A 13,889-nucleotide genomic window follows, 5' to 3' on the forward strand; every position below is an offset into this window, starting at 1 on the left:
ATCCATATAATGTCCGGCCCTCGACGGAGCTCCTCAGGACTTCCTCTTAAACATAACATAACATATCCAACTATGCCAGGGGCGTAGAATGGGCAGCCCTGATCTTTCCCTTACATCGTGCCAGGGCGCGTAGAATGGGCAGCCTTCACTACAAAAAACTGTGAAATTGCGACCAAAATTAGCGACCAAAATTTTTGGTAGTTATATAGCGACCAATCAGCGACCATTCTGCTACTACATGAATGAAATAATATTTTTATTTAACAAAAAGCTCAACGACCAAAAATTGGTCGTTATTTGGTCGCTATTTAGTGACCAAATCTTAAATCGTCGCTAAATTTAGCAGGAATTAGTGGCGCGAGATATTTGCGACCATATTTGCGACGAAATTACGACTACATTTTGGGCGGAAATATTTTGCGACCATATTTAGCGACTAATTAGATTGGTCGCTAAATAGCGACCAATCAGCAACCATTCCAATTTTAAAATTTTAATTTGATTTTTAATTAAATTTTATTTTATTTAAAATTTTAAATTTTAAATTAAGTGAAATGACGTCGTTTTGATAATTTAAGGATACTCTAACCTAATCCCTAATCCTAATCCCTAATCTCTAATCCCTAATTAATCCCTAATCCCTAATAAAATTAACCCTAATTCCTAATTCCTAATCCCTAATTAATCTCTAACTCTAATTCCTAATTAATCTCGAATTCCTAACAAAACTAATCCTAATCTCTAATCCCTAATCCCTAATCTCTAATCCCTAATCCCTAATCCCTAACTATAATCTCTAATCCTAATCCCTAATTTCTAATCCTTAATCCCTAATTCCTAACAAAATTAACCCTAATCCTAGAAGGGAGCAGAAATCGGTTCAAACCGAAAAAACCGACCGTACCGAACCGATTTGAAAATTTGGTTCGGTTTTTATACATTTCGGTTTGATTCGGTTTTTAATTTTAAAATTTTCGATTATTTCGATTCGGTTCGATTTTGATCAGAAAAAATGAAAAAATCGAACCGAACCGATTAATGATAATAATATGTTTTTTCAATAATATAGAGAAATTAAATCATATTAAGATTAAAATATTTTAATTAAATTTTAAAATACTAAAAATAAAGTGTAAAAAATAAAAAAAAATTATTAAAAATTGAAACCGATCAAACCGAACCGAATCGAACCGAATCAGACCGGATCGATTCAATTCGATTTCTGACCGAACCAAAATCACCTATACTACGTCGTTTTGTAATGTACCCTTATAAGCTTATTTGCCCTAAATCTAAAAGCTGTGCCACTGAGAGTAGAGACGCTAATCTGTAATATCAATTCTACGCCGCCTCACCCTCCCGTCACACATGCCTGTGCCTCTTCTCTGAGCACTGAGCTCCACCACTTCCAGCGGGTCCACTGTCCACCGTCCAACCTCCACTCTCCTCCCGACATAGACCGATTAACCATCGCGGCTAACTCGGGTCGTCGATCTTCACTTGTAACGCTGAGTCGCCGACTCCTCCTTACCTCACTGTAGCTCTCTAGTCTCTCTCTCCAGTCTCCACACAATCGTCGGTCGTCGCTCTCCACGCAATCTTCGGCCGTCGCTCTCCAGTCCATCGGCTCTCAATGTTGTCAGCAACTTGGTTGTCCTCAATCCTCTGTCTTCCTCAAGTCCTCAGTCTTTCTCAGTTCTCAGTCCTCGCCTCCTCGGTCCTCATCAGCAACTGTAAAAGGTAAGTAATTTTTTTTTACATTTGGATCAGAGAAAAGTGTTGGTTAAATGTCGCTCTCCAGTCCATTAGAAACTGTCCATGGAAAGTAAATGAACTGTTTCGTGTAAAATGCTATGTTATACTGTAATTTAGGTTTTAAACCTGTGAAGTCTTGTCAGGGACATACAGTCTAATTTTAATATGGTGGAATTAATTTAGTTTTCTTGAATTTCATTATTTTAGTTTTTGTTCCCAACAAATATTCTGGCGTGAATCTCATTATTCATTTGTTTCATGAATGCTTTCTGAAATATGATTTTACCCAGACTAGAGAAAGGATTCATAAGGCAGTCTATATAGTTTCCTCGTCTAAATATTGGGTGTTTACATCTGATGTCTGCGTCAAATATTTTCATGTTTAATCTTAGTGTAGTGGATTTCACTGGCATTGTTAGCCTACTAATGCAGATCATATTACACCACTCTTGTTAACTGTACCAATTGCTGGAATTTGTGATGTGTCTCGTATCATGATTTGAAATGGTTTATTTTGACTCATTGCTGCCTCTGTTTGTCCATTACCTTCATTTAAACTGATTTGGTAGAAGTGTTTGTCTGAGATTCCAAATTTAAACTCATTTGATAGAAGTGTTTGCTAAGTATCCCAAGAGAATAAGGATAGCACAGATTCTTGCTGGTTTCTTAAAGATTGGAGTCTGATAATCTCCCTTGGTGTTATTGAGTTTATATCGTTTCTTTACCAGCTTGGAGAAATGTGCTAGGTTCCCGTCCAATACTAATATGTTATGATTAAGGGTTGCACTGAGTGACAATGATATATAAAAGCTTTTTACACATTTTGCTGCTATTCAGATTTTGGAACATAGGATTTAGGTTTAGAATTTCAGGTGAATTATGCCTCTGTTTGTCCATTACGTTCATTTAAACTGATTTGGTAGAAGTGTTGGTCTGAGATTCCAAATTTAAACTCATTTGATAGAAGTGTTTGCTAAGTGTACCAAAAGAATAAGGATAGCACAGATTCTTACTGGTTTCTTAAAGAAGTGTCCATTACAAATTATTTAATGTTTTTTATTCTCAAACAATATTTAATTTGTAAAAAATAAAACTATCATAAAATATCATTTTAATTAGTATTAAAAGTATTGATATTATAATATTATTAATTTTAATATTAATATATTAAATTTATATTATATATTATTCAATTAATAGTTTTTATATTAAATATTATTCAATTTATAATATATATGATAATAGTAATTTTAATATTAATATATTAAATTTATATGAATAGTTTTTTAAATTAAGATTAAAATACTAAGATTAAATTAAAAATCACCAATGTTAAATTAATATTACCTTAATCAATTAATTTTAGTTAGACAACGGAATATTATGGATAAATTGCAGAGTATGAATAGCTAAAATTATATATACTAAATAGTGTATATATTAACTATCAAATATTTGAAGTTGACAAAATGGTGCAACTAAACCCATCTGTTGGCACCCAAAATTTGTTTATGTTGGCAAACAAGTATGACTTGGGAACCCACAAACCAGAATAACAGTTAGCGGTCATTTCCCTCTTCTGCATGAAAGGAAGTTTCAAAGGGCCCTTCTATCATAAATGGGAAGAATTGATGTTCCTGATTTTCACGATTATTATTTTTTTTCACTCAGTTGGATCCACTATGGCCATTTTAGGGGAGAGAAATTATTGCTAATTGGTATTGTGATACTCCAAGTCCAAGTCATTACTTTTACAAACAAATTTAACGGAAGAGATGAGTTATCCCAAAAGTTCAGGGACTACATCATGCAGATCTGTAGGAAGTGTTTATGCCTAATCCTAGGAAGATGGAAATGAAGTAATTGAGAAACAAAATACCATGCAGAATACTCTTTTTTTTCCTTCCTTTGTATTCTTCCCTTTATATTCCACACCCCCTCCTCCTTTCAAACACCCCCCAAAAAAAATATATAATAATAATAATAATAATAATAATAATAATAATAATAATAATAATAATAATTGTATCAGTTCTTTTAAGTTGATATGCTGTTGTTGAATTCTTATATTAAATATTGCATTTTTTTATTTGTCTCATCATTTTTCAATAATGAGTAAGCTGCTACAAAATTTCCTTTTTTTGGTTTAGCATGATAACTCATTAGCTTGTTATGCTCTATTTTCAGTTGCCAAAGCCCAAACCTCCAACAAAGTTGGAATTGTTTGCCTAAGTGAAAGGTATTTTATCTCAACTATTGTCTGCTACCTGAGTAAAAAGTATATTATGGAGGAACGAATTCTTGTGTTCAATTAAATCTAATTGAGATTTTTGGATTTTAGGATTATGACTTGTGAGAATATCTCAGTCTGTTCAATTGAAAGTTTTGGCTGAATCTTAATTTCTCTCATTCAAAGCTGGTGTGATTGATTATATCTAGTTGATGTTTCTCGCAGGTACAAAGAATCGAAAGAAAGACAAGGTGGTGTGGGATGAACAAACTGGCACTTGGAAGCGTCGTTATGGGTATGATCGTGTTAATGATGATGAAGATATTCCCATCATTGAGGCCAAGATGACTGACGGTAATGCTACAGTGAATATTGTCATATCAGGGAAAACCTAATTGTGAATGTTGCTTTTAGTATCATTTTTCTTTGGAAAAATATTTTAAAAGATAGTACTTATTTGGAATCTTTTTAACACGCAATTATATTGCAAAATATTAGGCTTTTATTCGGAAATATATAAGCTTTTAAATATGCTTTACACATGAATGGTTGCATTTTCTGCAGAGCCAGGGGAGGATCCATAGAGTCGGAAAAACAAGGGAAGAATCGGGTGCAGAACTTGAAACAAGCTGCAGAAGCTGGTGCTTTGCCAAGGTTTTTCCTCTAATAACTTTATTCTCTCATATTCTCTATTCATACTTGAAGTTCGATAACATAGAGTTTCTAAAAATTATAATTGCTGTCACTCCTCTAAGCATCTTTGATTGGTTTGAGCTCTTTTGAATGGGGTCTATTCATACTTGAAACAAGGTTTGATGGCTGCAGACCTTGAGTTTAATGGCAGGCGATCTAGATCCACCTTGATCGCTGAACAGGCCAGGCGGCAAGCTGAAATAGCCAGGTACTTGTTGAAACTCTGTTCGCTGAAATAGCCAGGGTTCTGGTTTGGTCATTTAGATATTACATCTCCTTTGACTGGAACTCTCTTTAGGTTTGCAATCAAATTTTTTGATAATCAAAATTGGATTGGTTATAATCTTCTTGGATTGGTTCTCAAAATTGGATTGGTTCTCAAGTTAATCTTCTTAATAAGCATGTTTATGTTGTGCATATATGATATTCTTTTCTTTCTTTATTTCTTGGTTAAATCCTGTTGAGTTTACTTTCGTGCTCCTGTGTTGTACTTTTAGGAATTGGACCTGATTTAATCAAATTGGTGAAAATCTTTTGCTACTGTAAATTAATTATGGTTATGTAATCCTCATTTGTTTAAGTAATTTTGCAATCATTTTCTCTCCTTTGTTTTGTGGAGTGTCTTACTGTCTATTTTATTCCTAATGACTGCTTTTTATGAGTGATTTTGTAGAAGCTGGAACCTGTTTTTGTTTTCATACTTGATATAATTTCTTAGGCTCTTGATATAGAACTAGAAGTGCAAGTTTTGCCTGATTGAACTAATTACTATCTGCAATTTTGATAGCAGAGGCTTTAATTGTTTGATATTTCATCTGACAGATTTGTTAGAGGCCATACCCTCTGGCTTTCTGTGTGCAAGCCTCTCTATAGTTGCCCATCACCAACCTTGACCTTAATGTAACCCTCAAGGCCCCATGTAAACTATTAATCTGATTATTTGATTATTAATCTGATTATTTGCTATTTGGTTACTTAAAATCAATTTAATGGCTGCCACTTCTGTTAGCTGTGTTTAGTCATTATTCCTTGAAATTCTTACATACTGTACTACTTGTGATTAAAATTCTAACCCCATTTACCTTATGGTAGCTATCATCAAAATTGTGGACAGTGATATTGTGGACAGTGATTGGGAGTGATGCAGTGAAAATTTGGCTTCTTAAATAAGGAAAAGGATTCTTGAAGATCTTGAATTTCAAACTGCCCTTTTGACTGCAGTTTCCTTATTTAGCACTTTCCTTAATGTGCTGAATCTTGAATTTGAATTTTGAATTCTCTTAAGGATTTGAAATTTGAATTTTAAATTACTTTCCTTATTTGGCTCCTTTCAGTTGCACTTGGCATGCTTGCTCTCCTTTACTCCAATTAAGGCAGTTTTAGGGGCATTTTTTTCCAAATTGTCTCTTTACACCATTTTCTGCAGAATAAGATTAAAACCACAAAATTAAGCAGAAATAGTGTAAATTAACATCAATAACATCATGATAATATGGACTAAATTATGTTCTACTAAAGCCTATTAAGTATCCTGTGTACCTGATAAAATCCCACACATGATCATACATTTTCATAAAAAATTTTTCATTTCATATACCAAGCCCAACCTGTGCATGCATCATAACCTGTATACATAAAACCCACACTAGAGCCCTTATCAAATGCTCTAGTATGGTCAACATCACATGCCTCAAGCTTGGTTCAACATAACTTATCATTAAAAATTTTTACATAAAGATCATGATAAACAGGGATTACTAAACATAAACTAGGGCAAAGCACAAATCTAATCCATTACGTAGTACATGTCCACTACTATTTTATTACATAAACTTATACCAGCCTCTAGCCGACTTCCCGAACTATTCTTGATTCTGCAAACCTAGCAGAACATAAAAACAATTTAATAAACATATGCTCTCATGAAATGCATCACAACACAAACAATACACATCAAGGATGGACTTGTCACCAGTAACCCTCTATATATCCAAATAATGCCCGGCCCTCGACGGAGCTCCTCAGGACTTCCTCTTAAACATAACATAACATATTCAACTATGCCAGGGCCGTAGAATGGGCAGCCCTGATCTTTCCCTTACATCGTGCCAGGGCGCGTAGAATGGGCAGCCTTGGTCTTCCATATCCGTATCATATCATACCTGCTCGAGGGCTAGTGGGTCATCTAACATTCATCCACATCAACAATAATTTATGCAATGCATCATATTCATGAATTCCAATGCAAAACAACCTAATACATAACATGGCATTCGTGATGCATGAATATGCTTAAAAAAATTTAGTTACTTTAAAATATAGTTCAGTTCTATTCACCTCTGGCTAACGCTCGACTGACAAGGACGCAGCTGGCTCACTGATGGCCTCTACAGTCTCCCTCGTCCGATCCTACACAGGTGGACTCAAATAAGGGACCAACACAACTATTATATGATTCTAAACAACTCCTTAAAAACCCCCTAAAATATCACAAAACATGCATATAAAATAAGCAAAGGAAGGCTGGGCAGAGGACTTTCGGTGGCAGGTTCGGCGGTCGAAGGTCCTCTATAGATTCGAAAGTCGGGGTCATTCGGGGGCAGGTTCGGCGGCCGAAGGTCCTCCATAGATTCGAAAGTCAGGGACTTTCGGAGGCGGGTTCGGCGGCCGAAACTCCCTTACAGATCCAAAAGTGCATGCTTTCTAGGGCAAGTTAGGCGGCCAAAAGGCTGCCTCCCATGCAGGTTCGGCGGCCGAACCCTACTTTGGCAGCCAAACCTGGGTTCTCCAGGATGGCAGAACCCGATTCTGCCCTATACATTTCAGCCCCAAAACTCTCAAATCCTCACACCCAACTTCCCACAACATGCCTACTCACTCCAACATGCCTACTCACTCCAACATGCATAAGGGGTATAATAACTAGCCTAAACCCCAACAAACAACAACAAAACACAAGAGAGAGCATACATTCACCAAAACCCAACTCAAAGTCTATAACCTTAGTTCTAGCCATATCATGCATTTTTAACCCTTAACCCTTTTTAAAACTTACTTAAAACATATAAAAAGGCAAGGATCTACACTTATCTCTGGAAGATCTAAGGTAGATGCAACCCAAGCTTGGAGTTGAGGAGACATGAGCTCCCAACTTTAAAATCTTTGATCCAATCTCAAAACTTCAAAAACAAGCGAAAACTCATGAGGATTTGAAGAAAAAATATAAAATCATCAAAAGAAGGGCAGGAACTCACCTTTGCCCGAAAATAGAGAGAGAAACTCCCCCATTTTTGGACTGGTGGCCTCTTATAGGTGGCTGGCCAGACTACCTTCGGGGGCCGAAAGGAGAGCTCCCGCGGCAGCACCATGTTCGGCGGCCGAACCTGGGCTTGTCCCTCAAAAGTATTTTTCTTTCATTTTAAAACTTTAACTCAAAACCAATCAATAAAATCATGAAAAGCATTTTGTAAAAATGTATTTTACCCTTCTAAGAGGGTCTGGTATTCGAGATTTCGAATTCCAATGGGGATTCCGTCGGAAGGTTGGAATTCCGACACCGAAGTCTAGCAGGATATTACAATTATTCTAGATATACTAAAGTATATTTACTTAGAAACAAAGATGAAGCATTTGATATGTTTCAATTATATAGAGCTGAAGTAGAAAATCAATTAAATAGAAAAATAAAAAGGATTAGATAAAATAGAGGTGGAGAATATTTCTCATTTAATGACTTTTGTGAAAGAGAAGGAATAATTCATGAATTTACTCCACCTTATTCACCTGAATCCAATGGAGTAGCAAAAAGAAAAAAATAAAAAATTAAAAGAATGATGAATACTCTATTAATAAGTTTTTCCTCACCTAATAACCTTTGGGGGAACCTTTATTATCTGCTTGTTATATACAAAATAGGATACCCTATAAGAAAACTGATAAAACATCCTATGAACTTTGAAAAGGTTATACACTTAACTTAAAATATTTAAAAGTGTGGGGGTGTCTTGCTAAAGTAAATGTTCCTGATCCTAAAAAATGAAAAGTAGGTTCAAAAACTTATGATTGCATGCTTATCAATTATGCTGATCATTGGGTTGCATTAGTTAGACTAATAAAATATTTGAGAGGTACCATGAACTATGATATCTTATATAATGGATTTCTCACTGTATTAGAAGGATACAGTGATGCTAACCTAGTGATCACACCATGCACACCACACCCCAGAGGAGTACTTAGTTTCCTTTGTTCTTTTATGTTTCTTATACATTGAGGACAATGCATGATTTAGGTGTGGGGGTGCATATCTCTTCTTCTTCTTCTTCTTCTTCTCCTTTCAAATTTGCGAATTTTTTTTTTCTTTTCTTTCTTTAGTTTATGCGATTTTTCCTTTCAGTTTTCTTTTAGTTTGTTTTCACTTTTTGCTTTCAATAACACACACAACCAGAATCTTCTTCTTTTTTATTTGCTTTACTCAAACTTATGAATTATGTTGAATGAGCTTTTCTTTCTATGATCCCATTGATGTGATGACTCTTTAAACTTATGTTGAATCAATTGCAGTGAGTTATATTCATGTTTGAGAATGGCCTTTTGAATTGAATTTTTGAGCTTGCCATGGTAAAAAATATATTGATGACACTCATTAGAGAGAATAAATTGAAAATTGTGTGAATGAACTTAACATGACTTGTTTTAGCAATTGGAGTTGATATGCTCAATGCATTGATTAAAGAAATTCAGCAAAGGCTTAGACTTCATGAGCACAAATTGAAAACTGTTCCAATGGTTGAAAGACTATGAACAGAGCTAGTAGCCACTTGGACAGGTGACCAACTGAGTAACTGGGGGTGGGTATCACAAATATGTACCTTCACGTCAAAAGGTTGGTGACTTTTTTCAAGAAAAACTTAAGTGCAAAAGGCTGAATATAGTACTTCAAGGTAAGGGCAAATCACTCTGAAAGCTAGAAAGAGTCTTAATTGAACAAATAATATGTGCATGTGTAATCTCTCTCTTGAGGAAAACAAATCCTAGCCATGGTAAGTAAAGGGAAACAAGGAAAGAAGGTGAGTAACCTTCATGCATATATTCTTCACTGCAATGATTCAAAATAGGTGTTTAGAGTAAGAGCTTAAGTGGAAATAAGGATCAAGTAGCAAAGAAAGCCTGTTTGACTATATTTATTTGCTTGAGGACAAGCAAAAGGCTAGGTGTTGGGGTATTTGATAGAGCATATTTTAGTCCAATTTATCATGATATTATTGATGTTTATTTACATCTTTTCTACCTAATTTTGTGGTTTTAATAATGTTTTGCAGATATTAGGTGTAAAGAGACAATCTGGAGAAAATGCTCTTAAAACTGCCAAGAAGTGTCAAATATGGAAAGTGCCAAAAAGGAAAGTTTTCAAATAAGGAAAGTTTTCAGAAAAGGAAAGTTTTCAAATAAGGAAAGTGCAGAAGCAAAAACAAATAAGGAAAGCTCAGTCAGAAGATTATTTGAAATTCAAATCGCAGATCTTTCTTTCCTTGTTCAAAGATGTGCACACACTGCGGCAGTCAGATCTTCCTATTTAGGTAACAAGATTTCAAGAAGACGCACTTGCCTCTTCTACATTCAGCATTCAAAATTCAAACGAAGGCTCCACCTAAAAAGGAAAAACTGGACAGAATATCTTTCCCTTCTGCACATCCATCCGCGCGCACACCTTCCTTCTGAAGAGCATGCCGTGCGCCACCTTCCTTTTGAAGAGCTTGTAATGCAATTCTTTCCTTTTCAGACACAACTTGGGCAGCAAGTACCTCTAGGGCAACAAGGTCAGCCTCTAATCCTATTTAAGAAGCACTTAACCAACCGAGAGCAACTCTTGATCATCTTCACGCCTCATCGATGCCTCCACCTCTCCTTCTTTTCTACCTTTCTTCTTTTCTTTTACTTTTTGGTTTTGGTTCAGCCATGAGTGGTTGAAACCTTTTAATCTAGTTGAAGATTGGTTGAAACTAAAGTTTTTTAATGGATTGTGAGATCTGAACATAAACTATTTGTCTTTGGTTTGTTTAATATTCATATAATTTCATGCTTGAATCTATTATTGCTTTGTTGTTTTGATCAAATTGGCCACTTGATTCTTGATTGCAAGGTAATATATTGTTAGTTTGGATAATTTTAAGTCCGTAATTGCTTGGATTGTTCAAACATAAGAACACTTGGTGTAAAGACTAAGAAAATTGTATGATCTAGCAACATCTCATGCGTTTGAGTAGCTAGGATTGGATCTCTCTATCTCTTCATGCAATTAACAATTGTTTTGATGCCTAAGGCCCAAGGACGTTCCTTGGCAATTTGTTAATTAGTAATTAATTAGAGGACGTTCCCTAATTGGTTCAATCATAAGGAGAGACATGGTGGTGAGAAGCGTTTTCCATCTCCATAACTAATCTATTGAATCAATCAAAAGAACATAAGTTTTAATGATCAATCCAAACAATTAAAGTGGATCCAACTCTTCAACTAGACCTTTCTCATATTTGATTTCCATTTTATTTTCATTATTTGTTTATTTAATTACTTTCAGTAGTTGCTTAATCAAATCAATCTCAAAACCCCCCATTTTACTTTTATTGCACTTTATTTTTATTTTGCTTCAGTTACTTGCTTTCAGTTTCTCATTCGGTCAATTCTCTTGGTCTTGTTGAGAAAAATATAGAAGTTTTCAATTCTCTATGGGTACGATCCTTTGCCACTATTTACAGTAGTAATATTGTTGATAACCAGAAATGTTATTTTTGACCGGCTTCAACAACCGCGAGTCAGTAACCTTGGTGCACACACTCTTCACTGCAATGCTTCAAAATAGGGGTCTAAAATAAGAACTTAAGTGGAAATAAAGGATCAAGTAGCAAAGAGAGCTTGTTTGACTAAGTTTATTTGCTTGAGGATAAGCAAAAGGCTAGGTGTGGGGGTATTTGATCAGTCCAAATTTAGACCATTTTATCATGATATTATTAATGTTAATTTACACTTTTTCTGCCTAATTCTGTGGTTTTGATCTTATTTTACAGAAAATGGTGTAAAGAGGTAATATGGAGAAAATACTCTTAAAACTGCCTAAAATGGAACAAAGGAGAACAAGCATGACAAGTTGCAACTGAAGAGGAGATAAATAAGAAAAGTAATTTGAAATTCAAATTTCAAATCTTCAAGAGCATTCAAAATTCAAAATTCAGCTTATTCAAGAAGCCAAATCTCAAGGAGATACACATTCAAAATTCAAAATTCAAAAGGAGGCTCCACCTCATTAATGCAACTTGGGTGGCAAGGAAGACCAACTTGGGCAGCAAGGAAGAGCTAGGGCAGCACATAAAGGCTATAAATACATCTTTTTAAGTGCCGCACGTCTTGACCTCTACCCCATCTCACAATCGGCCGCACCTCTCCTTTTGCTATCCAAGACCGCCGCAACTCTTCTCCTTCTTCTTCTCTTCTTCTTTTCTTTTGTTTTATGTTTTGTTTCAGCCATGAGTGGCTGAAACCTTTATTTCTATTTGAAGATTGGTTGAAACTTTAGTTGTTTTATGTATTGGGAGATCTAAACATACATTGTTTATCTTTTGTTTTTCAATATTTATGCAATTTCATGCTTAATTCCATTGTTGCTTTGTTATTTAGATCAATAAGGTCAATTGATTCTTGATTGCAAGGTAATAATTTGTTAGTTTGGATAGTTTTAAGTCCGTAATTGCTTGGATTATTCAAACATAAGTAATTCTTGGTGTAAAAACTAAGGAAATTGCATGATCTAGCAATATCACCATGCGTTTGGGTAGCTAGAATTTGGTCTCTCTATTTCTTAATGCAATTGACAGTTATTAGATGCCAAAAGACCAAGGACGTTCCCTAATTAATTTATGCTTAAGGAGGGATATGGTGGTGAGAATCATCTTCCATCTCCATAACTAATTTATTGAATCAAACAAAGGAACCTAAGTATCAATAATCAATCCCAACAACTGAAGTGGATCCAATTATTCAACTAGAGCTTTTCTCATATTTGAATTCATTTACTTTAATTATTTGTTTTATTTTATTACTTTCAGTATTAGTTTAATTGAATCAATCTCAAAAACCCCCTTTTTTATTTTGCTTTCAGTTTATTTATTTTCAGTTTATTTTCTTGGTCTTGTTAAGAAAAATAAGTAAGTATTAATTCCCTGTGAATTCGATCATTTTGCCACTATCTGCAATTGTAAAATTGTTGATAACTAAAAAGGTTATTTTTTATCGGCTTCGACAACCGCATAGTCACCCTGGCATTATGGACATATTATGTTATGTTGAAGAGGAAGTCCTGAGGAGCACCTGTCACGGGTCGGACACTATTAGAATTTGTAGAGGGTTACTAATAATAAGTCTTTCTTGATGTGAATTATTTGTGTTGTGACGCATTCATACAAGCATATGTTTACTTGAACCGGTTTTTTGTTATGTTCTGCTCACTAGACTCTTGTAACTTATCCCCTTTCCCCTAACCTCAGGTTTGCAGGATCAGAATTAGCTCGGGAAGTCGGCTGAATTGATGATATAGCCTGTTGTAATAGCATAGTTATGGACATGTATTAATTTGTAGATTAGAATTGTGTTTTGCCCAGGTTCTTCCTTGTAATCTCTGCTTCATGATCCTTTTATGTAAAAGTTTTTAAGTATAAGTTATATTTAAACCGAGTTTGAAGCATATTATGTTGACCATATTGAAACATTTGATGAGAATTTTAGTATGGATTTTATATTTTCAGTTATGATGCATGCACAGGTCGAGTTTTGGTTCATGTAATGATTTTGTTTTGTTATTCGTGTGATCATGTATGAGATTATATCAAATGTAACAGAATGTATAATAGGCTTACTATGGATTCCGGCGACCTTACAGAATAATCTTATCATCGGTAACGGTTCGATTTATGAGTCATTACAGAATAATCTTTTTTTTTGTCTTCTAAAGAATACCATTCATTCATCTACAACCCTTTAACCTTCTCCTAATATATCACCCAACTTCATTACTCTCATTTGCTACTCTTGATCACTGACCTGAGTTCATTTACTCTTTAAAAACTCATTTAACCTCACCAAATGCCATAATTTTATCAATTCCAAATTGCAATCTTATCACTTTTATTCTATTAAATATTAATAAATTAGCAAATTAACT

General features: G+C 34.7%; 1 long non-coding RNA gene across 5 annotated transcripts; it reads left to right on the top strand.

Moving 5' to 3' along the window:
• Window positions 1-1,231: 1,231 nt before the first annotated feature.
• On the top strand, window positions 1,232-13,363 carry LOC110622600. Of its 5 annotated transcripts, none has more exons than XR_006350264.1 (5): window positions 1,232-1,740; window positions 3,943-3,994; window positions 4,211-4,339; window positions 4,550-4,886; window positions 13,216-13,363. It is a non-coding gene; the product is annotated as an uncharacterized LOC110622600 (long non-coding RNA). The 5 variants fall into 5 exon arrangements; XR_006350265.1 differs by lacking the exon at window positions 13,216-13,363 and adding an exon at window positions 10,000-10,037; XR_002489138.2 differs by lacking the exon at window positions 13,216-13,363 and adding an exon at window positions 5,771-5,867.
• The last annotated feature ends 526 nt before the right edge of the window (window positions 13,364-13,889 follow it).

The sequence above is a fragment of the Manihot esculenta genome, chromosome 1 (assembly GCF_001659605.2).
Source record: "Manihot esculenta cultivar AM560-2 chromosome 1, M.esculenta_v8, whole genome shotgun sequence".
Classification (NCBI taxonomy): Eukaryota; Viridiplantae; Streptophyta; class Magnoliopsida; order Malpighiales; family Euphorbiaceae; genus Manihot; species Manihot esculenta.